Source organism: Pholcus phalangioides, unplaced genomic scaffold (genome assembly GCF_987345545.1).
Source record: "Pholcus phalangioides strain wild (caught in Gottingen) unplaced genomic scaffold, Ppha-v1.0 ptg000011l_1, whole genome shotgun sequence".
Taxonomy (NCBI): Eukaryota; Metazoa; Arthropoda; class Arachnida; order Araneae; family Pholcidae; genus Pholcus; species Pholcus phalangioides.
In genome coordinates, this window is record NW_028301604.1 from 35,201,531 (window position 1) to 35,218,593 (window position 17,063).

General features: G+C 36.9%; 1 protein-coding gene across 9 annotated transcripts in view; it reads left to right on the top strand.

Annotated features, from left to right (window-relative positions):
* LOC149080384 (protein FAM91A1) overlaps window positions 1-17,063 on the top strand; it is a 609,292-nt gene that overhangs the window by 13,451 nt on the left and 578,778 nt on the right. Inside the window, exon 2 of one of the 9 annotated variants that reach the window (XM_089239510.1) lies at window positions 16,966-17,052. The exons of the other annotated variants lie outside the window; for them this stretch is intronic. The gene's annotated coding sequence lies outside the window, so the exon portion shown is untranslated. The remainder of the gene's footprint in view (window positions 1-16,965; window positions 17,053-17,063) is intronic. 9 annotated transcript variants of the gene reach the window in all.

The following is a 17,063-nucleotide window of genomic DNA, read 5'->3' on the forward strand; positions in this document are numbered from 1 at the left end:
AAAAAATCATTTCTGCTGTACAGCAATACGGATTCGTATGCTGAACGCACGGCCACAACTAGATGCTTGGTCACCCGGGGCAAGCGCGCATTTTGACGCCTCCTTGTAATGTTGAATGTGAGGTTTCAGAATGAAATTTGCGCCCCCTCGGGCACGAAACCCGTCTGCTTCCCCCCCCCCCCAGTTGCGGCCCTGGCTGAGCTTCCTATGGCGTGTAATTTTTTTCCCCCACTCAATGTCTGCCGAATGACCAGCTGCATGTAGAGAATCGAACCATTTCTCGACGTTCGTGTAAGATTGAGCTATTTATGTCAGATAAATTTGCTCTATTGGAATAATGAAACGCTCCCATGTGAGCAAAAAAAAAAAAAAAAATGCTTAGGATTTGTTTTTATTCAAAGTTCATAGTGACACATTGATGAACTAGAGACTTCTACCCCGCGTAAGTTTGCTTTTATCTAAATGATATATATATTTTTTTCCTTTGTGTAATTAACTGTAGAAAAACCATCCGCTGTCGTTTAAACTGGGAATGTTGCCAATAACTTTCAAGTTCAAGTCTTAAATTCCGTAAAATTATTGTGCAGATGCGACGCCCGATTTCCGTAAGGTCAAGTTTGGTATTTGACCCCACAAGGGTAGGGACCGACATGGGAACAGCTCTACTACTTCACCAAACACCAACTCTGGCCATATCACTATAGTGCAATTTACTGCCATTAGTGAGATCGGTTGGAAGTGAAGGCGCTGTCTATCGGTGGTCGCCTCGAGTTCGTTAGGGAAAATATCTTATCAATATCCTCCCTTGGGTTCGAACCCGGGATCCTGACAACAACCTTCACGATGGTAGACGAGCATCTTACCACCATACCACTCGAGCACTGGGAACAGCTCTGGGACCTGGGACAATTACCATAAATTTTTTGTTTTTTCAAGCTGTAAATTCACTACAGAAGAGCCAGTGAAAAGTTTTGCTTGGGGGGGCACATGCGAATTAAAGTCAGTTGAGGCCCCGGATGCAAAAGTAAATACTGGACCCCTTAAATTAGAAAAAAAGTGTAACGTTTGGGTTTTACATGGCCCTGGTTGTGCGCTTGATGCGTCTGCCCTTAAACCCGCCTCTGCTTCGGGGCACCAAAAATCCCAGCCAACGGGATGTGAGGGCATAGCCCAGTCAACAAAATTTAAACAACATTAGAGAGCCGCTCTTAGGAATGTGCGACAGGAGCGGTCGCACTGGGCACCGTGCTTTGTGGGCCCCTGCACTCACGGTAAACTATTGGAGGCTTTCATGAATTCTGAAATTACTTCTTGCATTAATTCAGAAGTGTCATCACAAAATTCTGGAATTATTTCTTTCACCAATTCTGAAATTATTTCTTTCAACAATTCTGAAATTTTTCCCCCCGTAAATTCTGAATTTTTATTGTGTGTGCGGTGCAGGAATTATTTCTTTCAATTATTTTTCATTCATCAAGTCCAAAATTTTTATCAGTTTCAGGATTTTATTTTCTCTCATTAGTTTAAAATTACCTTCAATGCTGAATTTTCGCCAGTTTTTGTGTTAATCTATTGAATTGTGTATTTAACATTTTCTGTATGGGGGCCGTTCAAGTATTATGTCAGCATCGAGGGGGGGGCGTTCCTGATTTGCTGGCTTTTGATGACGGGGGGGGGGAATTTGAAGGTTGCATACGTCATCAACCACCCTTTTTTAAAGATATGAAATATTTTTAATGGATCTCACTCGGTCCGTCAAAAACAAAAAACCTTTGGATAGATTGTGGGCGCCTGAACTAACATTCTCCCTAATGATAAATTCCTTACAGAGAGCCTCTTAGCGATCTCTAAATGTTTCACGGATCCTTCAAGTGCTCGGGAAATGTGCAAGTGATCCATATAATTATGCCACGGATCACTTAAGTAATCAGGGAATGTTCCGCGGGTAACTTGAGTGATGTAGAACCGCACTGGGGGCCGCTTAAGTGCTTTAAAATTGTGCCACATATCACTCAAGGGATCTCTAAATGTGCCACAGATCGTTTAAGTGTTCTAGAACTGTGTCGCAGGTTACTTAAATGATCTTTGAATGTGCCACGGGCTTACTTCAGTGATCCGAAAATGTGCCATGGGCCACTTAAATGCTCTGGAATTGTGCCATGGGTTATTTAAGCGATCTGTAAATGTGCCGCTTAGTTCATTTTCAAAAAATTGGGTTTGACGGGTCAAGCCACATCAGATGACCTCCCGGCCCACATTTGGTCCGGGGGTCCAGGGTTTACCATATATGACTTGAAGGGTGGGTTGCAATAAATTTCTGAAAGAGAAATTTTGAGTTCTTACCCTTCAAATAGCATTGAAATTAACAGAAATCAATTATAATAACACATATAAAGGTATTTTCTTTCGAAATTTTGATTTTTTTAAAATGTTTTTTACATTAAAAAAATAATTTTTTCGTCTGGGGGGCGCACGAGCCACCTATGTTCCTCCCTCCTGCGATCCAACAATATGCGTTAGGAGGTAGGGGGCAGTGCTGACGAACTATTGACTAACAAGGGGGGGTCAAAAATGGCTAAAAATTTGCTGACGTAATACTTGAATGGCCCCAAAGGGCGGGAGTGCCGTCAAAAAGAATGGGCCCACCCGGCACGGCTCGGGGATCCAAGCGAAGAGCAGCCTCACAAAAATTAGATCTGATTGAAACTTTCGATAATTTGCGTAATAGGGCCTCATAAAAATCACTTGGCCTGGAGGCCCGTCAAAGATCCTAGCGCAGGCAACGTTGGAAGATGTGTGGGCTTTTTATACATTTATATTATGTCAGGGGCTCTCAAACTTTTTCCACCAGCGGCACCTCATTTCCTAATCAACGCTTATCCGCGGCTCCCCAGAGCAGTTTAACAGTCTCTTTGGAAAGCCTTTGCAGGATGCGGCACACAGTTCGAGAACTCCTGCATTGTGTATTTGCATCACTTTCTGTTTTCAATATAAGCTTCCCCAATATTCTGAACCCGCAACGTTACTGTGTGGTGATGGCTGTCAATTTAAATTATCGGAGAACTTGAAACGCGAATTCAACTAAATCATCCACAATCCAATCCAAAATTATTGATTAAAAACTATAAAATACATACCACAGAACTATTCTATTTCAGAATACACATTAGCATGGTTTTAAAGAATTGATGATCAAAACCATTATTGATGATTAAACCCTTTTCCACCTCTTTATCGGTTTATAATAGAATTTCAGTTTTATGTGAATATTATGAAGGAGGACTCGGGGCATCTGTTCTAGAGACATTTTGAATTCATTACCTTCAAAACACATTTTAAATTAACAGAAATTGAAAAATATAGCACTTATAAAAAGGTATTTTCTTTCAATATTTTAATTTATTCAAAAAAAAAAATTTTAATTTTTGATTGTCTTGGGCAGGGCCGTCTTTAGAGCATCATGGGCCCCAGGGCTAAGTGATTTTTCTGAGACCCCACCCGGCAAATTCTCGAAAATTTTAACTGGTTCTCATTTTTGTGTGACCGGCGTTCTCTTGAGGCCCCCGGGCCGTGCCCAGGTGGACATTGCATTAAGACGGCACTGGTCTTGGGGTAGAAATGGGACCCCTATACCACCTCCTACATAGGTTTGTTACATTTTACTGTAGTTAAAATCTTACCACTACTACAAAAGTAGGTTGAAGAATTTAGAAGTACTACAAAAGTAGGATCATCTCTAAAATCAAATAGATTCGGAAAAAATGGGACACTACTTAAAAAAGGGACGTATGGTCAGGCAAAAATGTATGTAAATATTATGGCCTGTAAAAAGAAATGACTGGCATACTTTGAGCAACACCAATTATTTCTGACTTCCGGCGTCCCTGTTGAAAGATGACCTTAAAAATTCTAGCCCACATCCTGAAGCCGGGCCCCCAGGCTGAAATTTTTGATGAGAGTCCAAGGGTTTTTACACGAACAGCTCTAAAACAAATTTACAGTGTGAAAAAGACAAAAATGCATAGGAGCTCTCCCAAGGCTGGAGCCCGGTTAGCCCCTTCCCATAGCAAGGCATCGATTTTTACGTGGGCCACGAAGAAATTTGTGACATTAAATTTTTTTTAGTCACTCTGACTAAAAAAAATTTAATTTCAAACAAAATGCACAGAATATCTTTTTTGTAATTTTTCACATTCAAGCAACATTAACATGAGGAAGGAAATAAAAAGAGTGGTTCATGTAATCTCAGTGGTTTTATGACTTGGGGGTGACAGTAGGCCCTGACACAAACAATAGAAGAGGTTTAAGCAGAATGGAATAACTGTAAAGACAGAAAATTGTTTGTGTTCAGACTTTTCATTCAAAGAGGGCTGCCATAAAGAAAGCAGACAATTTGTTGACCATTCATTGTCATTCTTTTGAGTGCTGGTAGTAAATGTAATCCAAGAAGTAGATGGGTGAAAAATGAAAGGTTGTAAAAAAACACATCGTTTTCATGCAATTACAGACGGATAGCCATCTAGTGTAGCACAAAGCTATCTTCAGCCAGCACTGAGTGGTCTGATGGGGAATATATTTATAAAAATCGAATAGAGAATGATTGCTCTGGGGTATTTTTTATGAATTTTGAAAGGGGATGTCAATCCATTGCCTCTGCTGAAAAGAAATAAAGTCGAATTCAGTTATACCGAACTCCAAGAGACCAAATCATACACAATCTGCAAGAACTGCTTAGATTCGATAGTTGGAAATGATGTCTAAATGCCCTAGATTTGGAGTTCGAATCAAAATGAAAATGTCAAATAATGGAAATTGTGCTTCGTATAAATGAAATATTTTAATATTGAAAGCTATATATATAGAGATTAATCGTGCCCGTAGTCATACGTCTCGTAAATGTGAAATTTTGTCATAAAACTGAGAGTGAGGCGCGAATCCCCTTGCTCACAAGTGGAATTTCGAGGCATTTACGCACAACCTCTTGGTCATTTTTCTTTTTTCTCCCCACCCTTTCTTCCTTTTGTTTCCTTCCTAAATTTATAAAAGTGAAAAGGACATAATCATTATAAAAAGGACTGTTTTCAGATCAAATTGCAGAAGTTCAATTACTTTACTGCAAAGATTTTTACTGTCAGATTTTTTTTGGGGGAAATACAGTTAAACCCAAAGCGTATTAAAGACCCTTTATTAATACGCTTTCATCAAACTCCATTAGACCGGAACTCCAAGAGACCCGAGAAATCACTTTGTAATAACGAAATTTTGTTACAAAGGAATTCCAGATTTTTATATTGTTCCTATGTAAACCTATCTGAGGGATTAGAAAAGTTTTCGTTAAAACAATATTTTTCCCGTTGTAATGGTATTTGTTACAATGAGAGCTGGCTGTATTTCGTCTCAAGCTATTTTTTTACGTGTATTTGGAGGCTGCATGGGTAAAAGGGCGTAGGGCACTTTACTGGTGAGCCATTAATCTTAGAGACATACCCAACTAGAAAAAGTATGCAAAATCACGTGTCCAACTCAGATATGTCAATCATGTTGTAAGGGGTTGTATAGCTCTAAAATAAATAAAAAAAAACTCTTTATACCGTCCCCGTGTGCCAAAGAACCCAATTAAGAAGTTGTTGCTCTCTCTCTCTCCCGATGCCAACTAAAATAATTTCACGTTTCTAAGTGCAATATTCACTGATATATGCGAATTCAAAAACTTGAAGAAATTTGGGAAAAAACAGCATTCAATGCGGGTAAAATGGTTTCCCTTCATTTAATGCTGTTTTTTCCCCAACTTTCTTGGAATATCTCAGTGAAAATTTGAACTTAGACACGTTGAATTTTTTTGTCGGAGACCAGGAAACAACTTTCCAATTGGGTTTTGGGGCACAGGGTTTCCGTATAAAAAGTTAACATTTTTATTTTAATAACTCTGTAACCCCTGGCAACATGAATCAAATATCTGAGTACAATTATTCAGGTACTTTTTCCAACTAGAAGTATGCCTCTAGGACCAATAGTACACCAGTAAAATGCCATATGCCTCGTTACCTATGCGGCCTGTATATGAAATATAGTACGGACTGTTATGTGAAATATTGTGTTGTGTTTAAGCCAACACGCACATTGCTTCGTTCGCCTGCGAGAGAGCGGTCACATTATGAACCAAAAAGCCACTTGAAGGTAGCTTGTCATCCAATGAAATATCAGATTTTCACCATATCGAAATTGAAGTCAACAAACTGATAATTTTCGTATTTGAAAATCTGATTATTTATGTTTTCCGATGGGCTTGAAATCCTGATAATGAATCATTATTATGTTCACACGACGAACAGTTTTGTCACTGCGTACATGACTTCTCTGGAATGAATGGTTCAAACAAATATTTAAAAAAAATTTCACACGCATTTTAGTTTTTTTTTTAAATTCATAGTAGGGCTGCAACATGAACCTATATCCTTGGTACATGTATTATTGTTGAAAACGATGTGGAAGGTTGAACTTTTCAATTGTTATTCATTTGTGTGGCTACTCCTTCATTACTACTTTTATCCGCACATGAAGAGAATAAAATTAATAAAACTGCTTGCGCTATCACTTTTTGCGATTTTTATCATTATAAGAATGCATATTTTGGAAGCTACAACTGACATTTCTCAATGAAACCATAATCTTTTACACAAAAAAAAAACTAATTTGGAAATAATAATAAATTTCATCCAGTACAGTAACTTGATGACATTGTGCCGTCTTCAAGCGCAGCGTTTACATTGATTAAAAATATTTTTTTTTTAATTCGACTGACACAACACATAAAACATACAAATCAAACTAAGAAAAACACAAAACAATAAACTTCACAAAAAGTAACATTACGATGATACAGGATACAGACCCTTTGTGACCCCAGGGGATTTATTTTATTTTTACTGTATTCTATTGTGTTTATTTTGCTTTTTCGTTATTTTCATAAATTAAAAATTAATCAAATTAAATTCAAAAATATTCATACTTGAGACAATTTTTGAATAACTGTCTTCTAATGGTCAAACGGGGGTGGGGGGGGGGGAGAAAAGAAGGGGGAGTAGAAATTATTCATGTTCGCAAGGGGGCCACAGGAATGAGAAATTGTTGAAAGGGGGCCATGGACGAAAAAAGGTTGAGAACCACTGCTCTAGATCACTCTTTTGATCATTGACATGCTTTCACACTCTCTAGGTCATTCATTTGGTGATTCACATGCTTTCTTAATCTCTAGATCAGCGATGGCCAACAGCTGACAAGGTAAAAGTATTGTGGAAAAATTAAATTTGTCATCATTATTTGAATTATAGGTTCTGACAGACAGACATGACCGCTGACCGCCCAGAGAGGCCATCTTGGGATGGTAATATATAGGTATATAGGTTCCAACAGCAGATTTCTTGATTAACAAACTGCTTACAAACTTCTCATTTCTAGTGACAGAATTTATTTAATAACTAACTAATTAAATTAATGATGGAGCAGCTTATACACTAAAGCTGCACCACTGATGCGGCCCGCAACGCTATAGCTGACCTTTATGTTGGCCCACGAACAGAAAGAAGTTGGCCACCCCTGCTCTAGATCACTGTTTTGATCATGCACAAGCTTGCACATGCTCTAGTTCACTCACTGACCTGGTCACTTGCTCAAATTTGATGCCCCTCTGAACTGGCCTCCCTGGCCTATGACCCACTAAGCCCCTATAAATATGCCACTGCAGGGGCCCTCACAGTGGTGAGGCTAACAGGGCTCAAGATAATTCTCAAGTCTACAAATTCACTATAGTGAGGTCTAAAACTATGAAATATCTGAGCAAAGCCCCCCAAAAAAAACCTAGCTCAAGAGCCCTGCTAAAGTGCTCTTTTGAACATAGCCTCTCTATAATATCTGACATATGTCTCAGCCCCATCCAATAATTTGAAATATTTCAGGTGGGAATAAATAAGTGCCTGGATTAAACGTTACAAGTGGATCCCGCTAATAACATTTCTCCAAAAACTGTCATAAAAACTGCTTTATACGGGAAATATCAGTGAGTATTAGTGAAAGTGGGATCACGAAAATGAATCATACTAAGCGAGAAAATGTTCTAAGAGCAGTGCCTCGACCAGATGCTTGATCAGCATTTTGCCCCTTCCCCCTTGTAATATTGAAGGGAAGTAAAAGGATGAAATACCCCCCCCCCCCCGAGTCCAGTGCTCTGGGCACCAAACCCGCCCCCTTACAAGTTTCCCCTATTTAAAGTTGATTGTGTGGTGTCGGATGTTCTGCAGGAATTAAATTCAACCATGAAAGGAATATTTTCAGATAAAAAATCTTAAAATTCATATTGTGCACTTGATAATAAATTATTTAAAAAATGAAAATTGTTCCATTTTGCATGAAAGCAAGTTTTTGTTATTTAACGTATCTGTCACAGAAAAACATGTTTTTGAGAATAGGTTTTTGACAACCATAGTCTCCACAAAATTGAAAGAGAAATTTGTTATCTTAAATCGTGCAATTAGAATTTCATTAGGAAGTTTTTCACTCTTAAATTTTTTTAAATTATGCACACCTTAGTACCCATATATTTTACTAAAATATGCGCTAGTTGTTTCTTGTTATCGAAACCAGTTCATACTTATTTTTATAAATTTTCAATGTTATGTTTTAATACTTACAAAATATCTTATCTTGACTTTCTACTTGCACAAGCCTGATTTACCATTCAGTATTTTGTGTATTTGTCTTTCCAATGTTTTGTATTTTCTGATTAGTAATTCCGAAACTCGTGCTAAGGTGATTCAAAATTAAAGTTTTCCTCCTTTATGAATTTTTTATTTTCATAAACGAGAAATTTGTGTTTGAAGATTGAGAGTAATTTTGTTCTTCAGTTAAAAACGCATTTACGGTTTTGTCGCCTGTGGATTACACAAATTTTTCCTCTCTTCTTCCATTGTAGTCTAATTTTCTTGACTACTCTTTCATCGAATTCACCACCCAGTACCCCACTCCTGCAAGTACACATGTGTTAAAGTCAATCTTTTAGTATTTCACATGCTTGCACACTGTTTTTGTCACTCAGGTGTTTAACGCTTTTTGGTCACTTGCATATTCTCCAGGCAATGCTGTCTTAACGCATGCCCCCCCCCCCCATGGGCAGGGACCTCAACTGTGGGGGATAGGGTTGGTGAAAATGATATCTGGTTAAAATTTTCAAAAGTATGTCTAAATATCAAAACATGTCTCACTGGGTAGGGGGCCTCAGAAAATCGCTTTTGCCCGAGGGCCCAGGATGTGCTCAAGTCAATTGACTCTAGGTCACTCATCAAACTGGTCTTTTGCTCTGTAGGTCACTTGTTTGGTCATTCATGTGCTTACTCTCGCTCTAAGAAACTCTTGCTCACTCACGTGCTTACAACACTCTCAGTTATTCTTTTGGTCACTCACTGACCTAGTCACTTGCTGTCTGGACAGAGATGGATTTATTGAGGGTTATACAAATCAGGGTTGGGTTTTTACCAGTAAAAATGATAAAACCCTTGTACATACAATTAGCCTCTTAATATTGATAATTAATATGCAGAGTAACATTTTTTTTGTTAACTAATGATTAATAGTTGTTTAAATAATAATTATCATATAAAAATTCAAATAAATTTAAGCCTTAATTAAAAAAGGAAAAATAAGAATTGTAGAAACAAACTGTTGTAACACGAGCAATGTTTAGATCTTCAACAGCAGAACATTTTGAATTAGGTTGATGTAAAAACCTATTTTTTTTTCTTTGCACCCTCTTTGTATGTATAAATTCTAATAATTTGCATTTTGTACAATTTATAACTTAAACATACTACAGTGAAAAGCCCATATAATGATAATCAAAGGGACCAGAGAAACGTATCGTTATCAGGGAGCTATCATTATAAATAGAGTGTATTAACATTATGAATCAGGAACAGAGAATAATATCAGTATAGAGAAGATCGTTATGCAAGATTATTGTGCAGTGTTGTGCTGTGAACCCTTGCTACAATGATACTCGATATAACAATGAATTCCTCTACAGTAATATTTTTTCTTGGTCCGCAGAGTATTGCTATATCGAGATTTCACTGTATATTACTTTTAGTATAGAGATAGAGAGGCTATTGTCAACTATTTCTATACCATAAAAACTCTATTATTGATTAATACTGGTGTCACTTGATTTTCTTTTACAAACTAATTTTAATTATGATAAATGACTTAATATTTTTGTTCTTTTCCCACTTTTTATTATCACTAAAAGTTCATTCAATTATTTTTTAAATGTCTATTTATCAGAGGTGTTATTTACAGAGGAAGGAGGGCCCCTAAGCGGTCTGTAGTGCAGGGTGGTGAATTTAAGTAATTTGTGGTCAAAAACATCAAATTGAAACAGGAGAAGGGCGACAAAATTCTAATAGCCAGCAGGTGACAAAGTCAAATCTGCACGTATACTTTTCTTTTTAATCCATCTGCATATGATAATATAAGACTATTTTTATGGCAGGGGGTTTGACAAATTAAAAAATATATATTTATGCATTAGCCAAATTGCTTAGGAGCCAAGCATAATTTTTTTCTCAAGAAAAAAGGTCCTAAATAGTGTTTTTTTCCCAGACTTTTACAAATATATATCTTCTTCCTTTGCTAAAAGGCACACTGTTATGAAATCAGAAAATTTTGTGTTGTTCATACACTTCAATTGAAAAATTACATAAAGAAAATTTTAGGTGCCAATGCAGATTTTCTAGTCACCATGGCAATCTGGCGCGTAGGATTTGTCAAGCCATGCTTTATGGCAAGAAAATTTATAACAAGATCAAATGTGTTACTGTATTACATAGGCATAAACCTGTATCCAGCCCACCGGCCCAAGCCCCTCCAATAATTTTGAAGGATCGGCTCAGCCCCCCCCCCCAAAAATTTGCATAGATACGTTCCCATATTTGGCTCAGAAAAACAATTTTTATGATTAAAAAATTGCCCCAAAAAAAGTTTGGTAAAAAAATCTGCTCGAAATTTTATTTTAATACTTTTTTTTAAATAACAGTTGACTTGTCCTTGGCTTTTTTTGTAACAATTTGTAGTAATTTCTCACAGTCAACAACGACACTCGATCTCCAATTATCATTCTCCCTCTGTGCCAATCGTAGCTGCCCAAAGGCATGCATCTTTGGATGGTATCTGGGTTCGATTCCCTGCAGGGGCAGTTGAATTTTCTCTCTTTCCAAAAAATATATATCTTCGCATCAGCCAGCTGTTAGAAACTTTTGTACGGATAGTAGAGAGTGACATCATCCTTGCGCATCAATTTATGTTGTTTTTTTTCCGCCTTTTTTATTTTATTTTCCTGGTTGTTTTGCCAACCCTTCTTATCGGCCACGGAGCTCATCTGGGCATTTCTATGCCCTTTCCTTCGTCGTTTGTCTGCACATGTAGTTTTTTATTATATTTATTCGTCGTTTGTCTGCACATGTAGTTTTTCATTATATTTAATGCTCTCATTTGTATCAATAATCATACCAGTTTTATAATGCACTGTAATATTTTCATGTACAAAAATAAATTGAAATTGACGTATACATACGCTTTGTGATCACAGTAGGAAGTTCATCCTCCCAAGATCAATACACATAGACCACTGATGTCTGATGATTAGAGATACATAAATTTTGCATATAAAAAAAGGAAATTTCACAAAAAAAAACAAACACATTTTCTCTAAATCAGAGATTTTGCATTTATCCGCAAAAACAAGCAACTACTATTTTAGTAGTTTCCTATATTCTCTTCATAACAGTGCTTCCTTCTGTTACTAATAACATCACTGTAGGTACTGAAATACTGTATATGCAGGACCGTAACTAGGCTTGAGTAACTGGGGATTTGAGCCGAATCGGGGGGGGGGGGCACAAAGAAAAAAATGCTCATTTCTAGGAAATTTTGAGTTTTTTCTTTGAAACTCTCAAACAAAACTTTGAAAAAGAGAGACTCACTTCAAAAAGGAATTATTGAAAAAATGCGAGCTGGGGCTTTTTTTTGAGCATAACCCTTTCTAGGGGCTCCGGGAAGGCACACTACGACCCTGTGTATCAGCATCCTCCCTATTAGTGGGATTAGGAAGACTTTGAATAACTGCCTTTGCAAAGTTCAAGTAGGCAGCTTCATTTTAAAATCTGCAGCATCAACAGAAGTCCCTTGGATGACCACTGAAAGTAGTTGTATGACTTCATGCCATGGCACACCATTGAAAAAAATATTATTTTAGACAAGGCTCCTATATTATTTTAGAGAAGAAAAAACAGAAGAGAAGGCCCGGTTAAATTTGGAACATAATTGGCTGGAATTGCACATTGCAATTCCAGCAAAGCAGATGCTAACAAACTGTTTTGGCAATAACAGGATGACATGACTCCTGGTGCCATGTTCACCTAACCTTAACCCTTGCAACTTTTGACTTTGTTGGGGGTACCTCAAAATGTTACGTACTGTTGTCAGATTGTAAATTTTGGTGAATTGAAAGAATATCCATATCTACATCCACATCATTATGGTTACATACTCTGATGTGTTGTTGAACAAGCATTTCTGCACTTCCACCTCATATCCAGAACATGGACAGCACATTTAACATTTCTTGTGTTGTATTTTTTTTCAGTTGTAGTTGTTTGTTTAGGCTGAACTATGAACGAAGTCTTTTATTGTTTTGAAATTTGGAATTTGAGGTCCTTTTACATGTTTATACATAAACTTAGAAATTTAAACACAATTTTTTTTTTGTTTTGTTTTACAGTGTTTCATAAATGGAACATTGGCACTTAGGTGATACCAGTTTCCGCTTTCACCTCCACCTATTTCCTGACGATTATTTATTTGTGGAGTACAGTTATCACACAATTTTCTATTTTGTACCACAAATTCGAATTCACAACACAAACCAGCTTTTTTAGCATAAAAATATGTACAAAAAGTTAATTCACAATCCTGCACATGCTCCAGATCACTCTTTTGATCAGGGTTGTAAAAAACCCAGCCCGGGTGGGTTTTTTGGGCAAAATGGGGAAAATTTAATTTCCTATTTCCACAACTTCAACATATCTAATTTAAACATGTATGTACATCTTACATTATGTCTAAATATACATTTTTGGTGCACGTTAAACTATGTATTCGATTAATAAAATTAACATAAAACAAGGGAATAATTTTTCACACAAACACACCCACTTCTGCATAATTGTATCTGAACCTTGAGTTCTATGCAGAACTGCAGCAAGAAAATTATTTGTGGTAAAACAAATAAATTTGGATTATGAAAATTCTGAGAAATCAGGATGGTGCCTTAATTTTTTTTTTCTTCAAATTTTTCAAACCCTGCAGAAAATGTATTGAAAAGTGTCGTGATCCGTCAAAAATGAAACCTTTAGCTATGTTTGTTTATTTACACATCTCAACAGGCTGAGCCCAATTACAGAGATGGGAAACACACGGACATAAGAATACAAAAATACAAATAAGGAAAATTAATTGAAAAGCAAATAATAATTCATCGAATTTACATGTAAAAAATAAAATCATCAACAAACTTAAAATACAAAAATATATATGCGCGCAACGGAAGTACACATTGAGAATTCAGCATTAGGAAGACAAATGAATTGAATATTTATTGTTTGAGCCACATATAGTCACATGTACACTGAACAGCCAAAAAAAACTGGTACACCTGCCTAATATCGTGTAGGGCCCCCGCGAGCCCGCAGAAGTGCCGCAACACAACGTGGCATGGACTCGACTATTCTGATTGATGCATTGTAATATAGTAGTTCATTGTAATGAACAATCAGAAACGATAACATTAATTCATATTAGTGACAACCCAGCTATCTAATACAAAAACATTTTTGCGGAGGGGGGATAACAAAATTGGGGAAAAATAAATAATTCACAAATCCCGTTCAAGGTATGTGGGGGGGGGGGTTAACACTCACATGCACATATTTACATGTCAGGGTTCGTACAGTCCTTGAAAAAAATAATTCATTTTCAAGTGCTTGAAAATATTTTTTTTGTGAATTTCTTCCATCAATTTTTGTCCCCCTTCAACAAAACCCCCCTTTGAATCATATTTCACTGAGGCGAAAACATGTAGAGCAACAATGGTACAATGATTATGAGACGATGTTCAAAACAGGACATGTAGTCACATGTACACTGAAGAGCCAAAAAAACTGGTACCTGCCTAATATCGTGTAGGGCCCCCGCGAGCCCACAGAAGTGCCGCAACATGACGTGGCATGGACTCGACTAATGTCTGAAGTAGTGCTGGAGGTAATTGACACTATGAATCCTGCAGGGCTGTCCGTAAATCCGTAGGATTAAGAGGGGGTGGAGATCTCTTCTGAACAGCACATTGCAAGGCATCCCAGATATGTTCAATAATGTTCATGTCTGGGGATTTAGGTGGCCAGCGGAAGTGTCTGAAGTCAGAAGAGTGTTCCTGGAGCCACTTTGTAGCAATTCTGGATGTGTGTTGCATTGTCCTGCTGAAATTGTCCAAGTCCGTCGGAATGCACAATGGACATGAATGGGTGCAGGTGATCAGACAGGATGCTTACGTACCTGTCACCTATCAGAGTCGTATCTAGATGTATCGGGGGTCCCATATCACGCCATCTGCACACGCCCCATACCATCACAGAGCCTCCACCAGCTTGAACAGTCCCCTGTTCACATGTAGGGTCCATGGATTCATGAGGTTGTCTCCATACACGTCCATCAGCTCGAAGCAATTGGAACCGAGACTCGTCAGACCAGGCAACGTGTTTCCAATCCTCAACAGTCCAATGTCAGTGTTGTCAAGCCCAGGCGAGGCGTAAAGCTTTGTCACGTGCAGTCATCAAGGGTACACGAGTGGACCTTCGGCTCCGAAAGCCCATATCGATGTTTCGTTGAATGGTTCGCACGCTGAAACTTGTTGATGGCCCAGCATTGAAATCTGCAGCAACTTGTGGAAGGGTTGCACGTCTGTCATGTTTAATGATGCTCGTCAGTCATCGTTGGTCCCGTTCTTGCATGTTCTTTTTCCGGCTGCAGCGATGTCGTAGATTTAATTTTTTACTGGATTCCTGATATTCACGGTACACTCGTGAAATGGTCGTATGTGAAAATCCAAATTTCATCGCTACCTTGGAGATGCTATGTCCCATCTCTCGTGCACCGACTATAACACCACGTTCAAACTCACTTAAATCTCGATAACCTGCCATTGTAGCAGCAGTAACCGATCTAACAACTATGCCAGACACTTGTTGTGTTATATAGGTGTTGCCGACCGCTGTACTCTGATCGGTTCAATATCTCTTTATTTGCATACGCATGCCTGCACCAGTTTTTTTGGCTCTTCAGTTTACTTCAGGTATTTCTATGCTTAAAAAGATGTTGCCCAAAATCTGGCGGTAAACAATGTGCTAAGATATTGCTTCAAAATATTTTAAAACTATTGAATTAATGAGTGTCAATTGCATATACGTGGGCTGACCATATTTCCTCGATAAAAATTCTGGAAAATCGCCAATTGCCACCAAAAATTATGCCAATGGTAAGTGAAGTTGCAAAAATTGCCAAAGAAACACCAAAGGCAGAAAATGAAACACCATTGCATTGAAACAGTAGATTTAGATGAATTCTATGGGGGAGAAACGTTAACATGACAATATTTAAAGTCATAATTATCATAATATAATTCATAGGATTACTGAAATTAAGGTATTAAAATTATTTTCCCAAAGATTCTATAAGCTTTGTTGAAAATAATGGGACATTTTCATAAAAAGTTGGGATGACCAAAATTACATGAAAATATGGCCCAGGAAATAGAGGTCATATAGTCTCCCTAGATATATAATTACATGCTTCCTGTTTTTTTTTATCAAAGGCAAATTTCTATACTGTTTCAAACATAAAATGATTTCTACTTAAATATCATTTGCATACTAAACTACAAAGGCTTTGATTTAAAAGCAAGATCACCTCTTTAGAATTTGACATTAACTACAAATTGAAATGAGAATCGTAATTGTTTTAAAAAATTATATCTTTAATAAATTTGCATTTCTCTCTCACACTCAAAATTAAAAATGAGGAAATGTTGAATATAAATTTAAAAAACCCATGTAATTTTATTTATTTTTTAATGTCCTTGAATTTTAAAATTTTTCCTGGAAAAGTGTTTGAATAGTCCTTGAATTATTTTACTTTCAAAGAATATGAACCATGCATATATACACAAATATTTTTTCACATTTATATCGTTTTACAAGAAGATGAACGATTTATTGATCAAAAGATCCCTTATTCATAGATAAAAGGATGAGATTAGATCGAATTTCCTCATGCAGCCAGTTTCAGATCGTACAAAACTTAAAATTGAGAAGTTACAAAAAAAAAAAAATATATATATATAAAATCACTGGTCTCCATAGAGGGAGCGCAAACTATGAACAGCTCTTAAAAAATAAAAAATATGTTTTATTTCAATATTATTCAGTGTCGTGATATTTTTTATGTTTAAGGTCATGTTGTTGAAGTATCACCTTCTATAGGATGCGTAGGTTGGACACTCGAAAAATAAATGTTTGCATGTTTCCAATTGATTAAGGTTGCAGAAATTACAATTTTTTAATGGGTCAATACAAATAGTTTGATTTGGATTCAGGCTGACTCTTAGGCTGCCAAAACGCAATTGAACCAAGACTCTTTTAAAACAAATTTTGTAGTTATTTATTAAATAATCTTCCATACCAAAAGAGTTTTTTATTGTTCTATAAAAATATGATCTATAGCAGGATTGTACATATTGTGTGTCAAGCTGGATACTTTGTGAGACTAGAATGTTTACAATAAAGGGTATGTGTTGTTTAATTGTTGTAGGATCTTGAGCAAGTTTAAGAATGCTGAAGAGCCAGTTTCATCAAAGATTTCCCAAACGTCGAGAAGCCAGTTATTTGCATTATTAAGGTTATTCATAG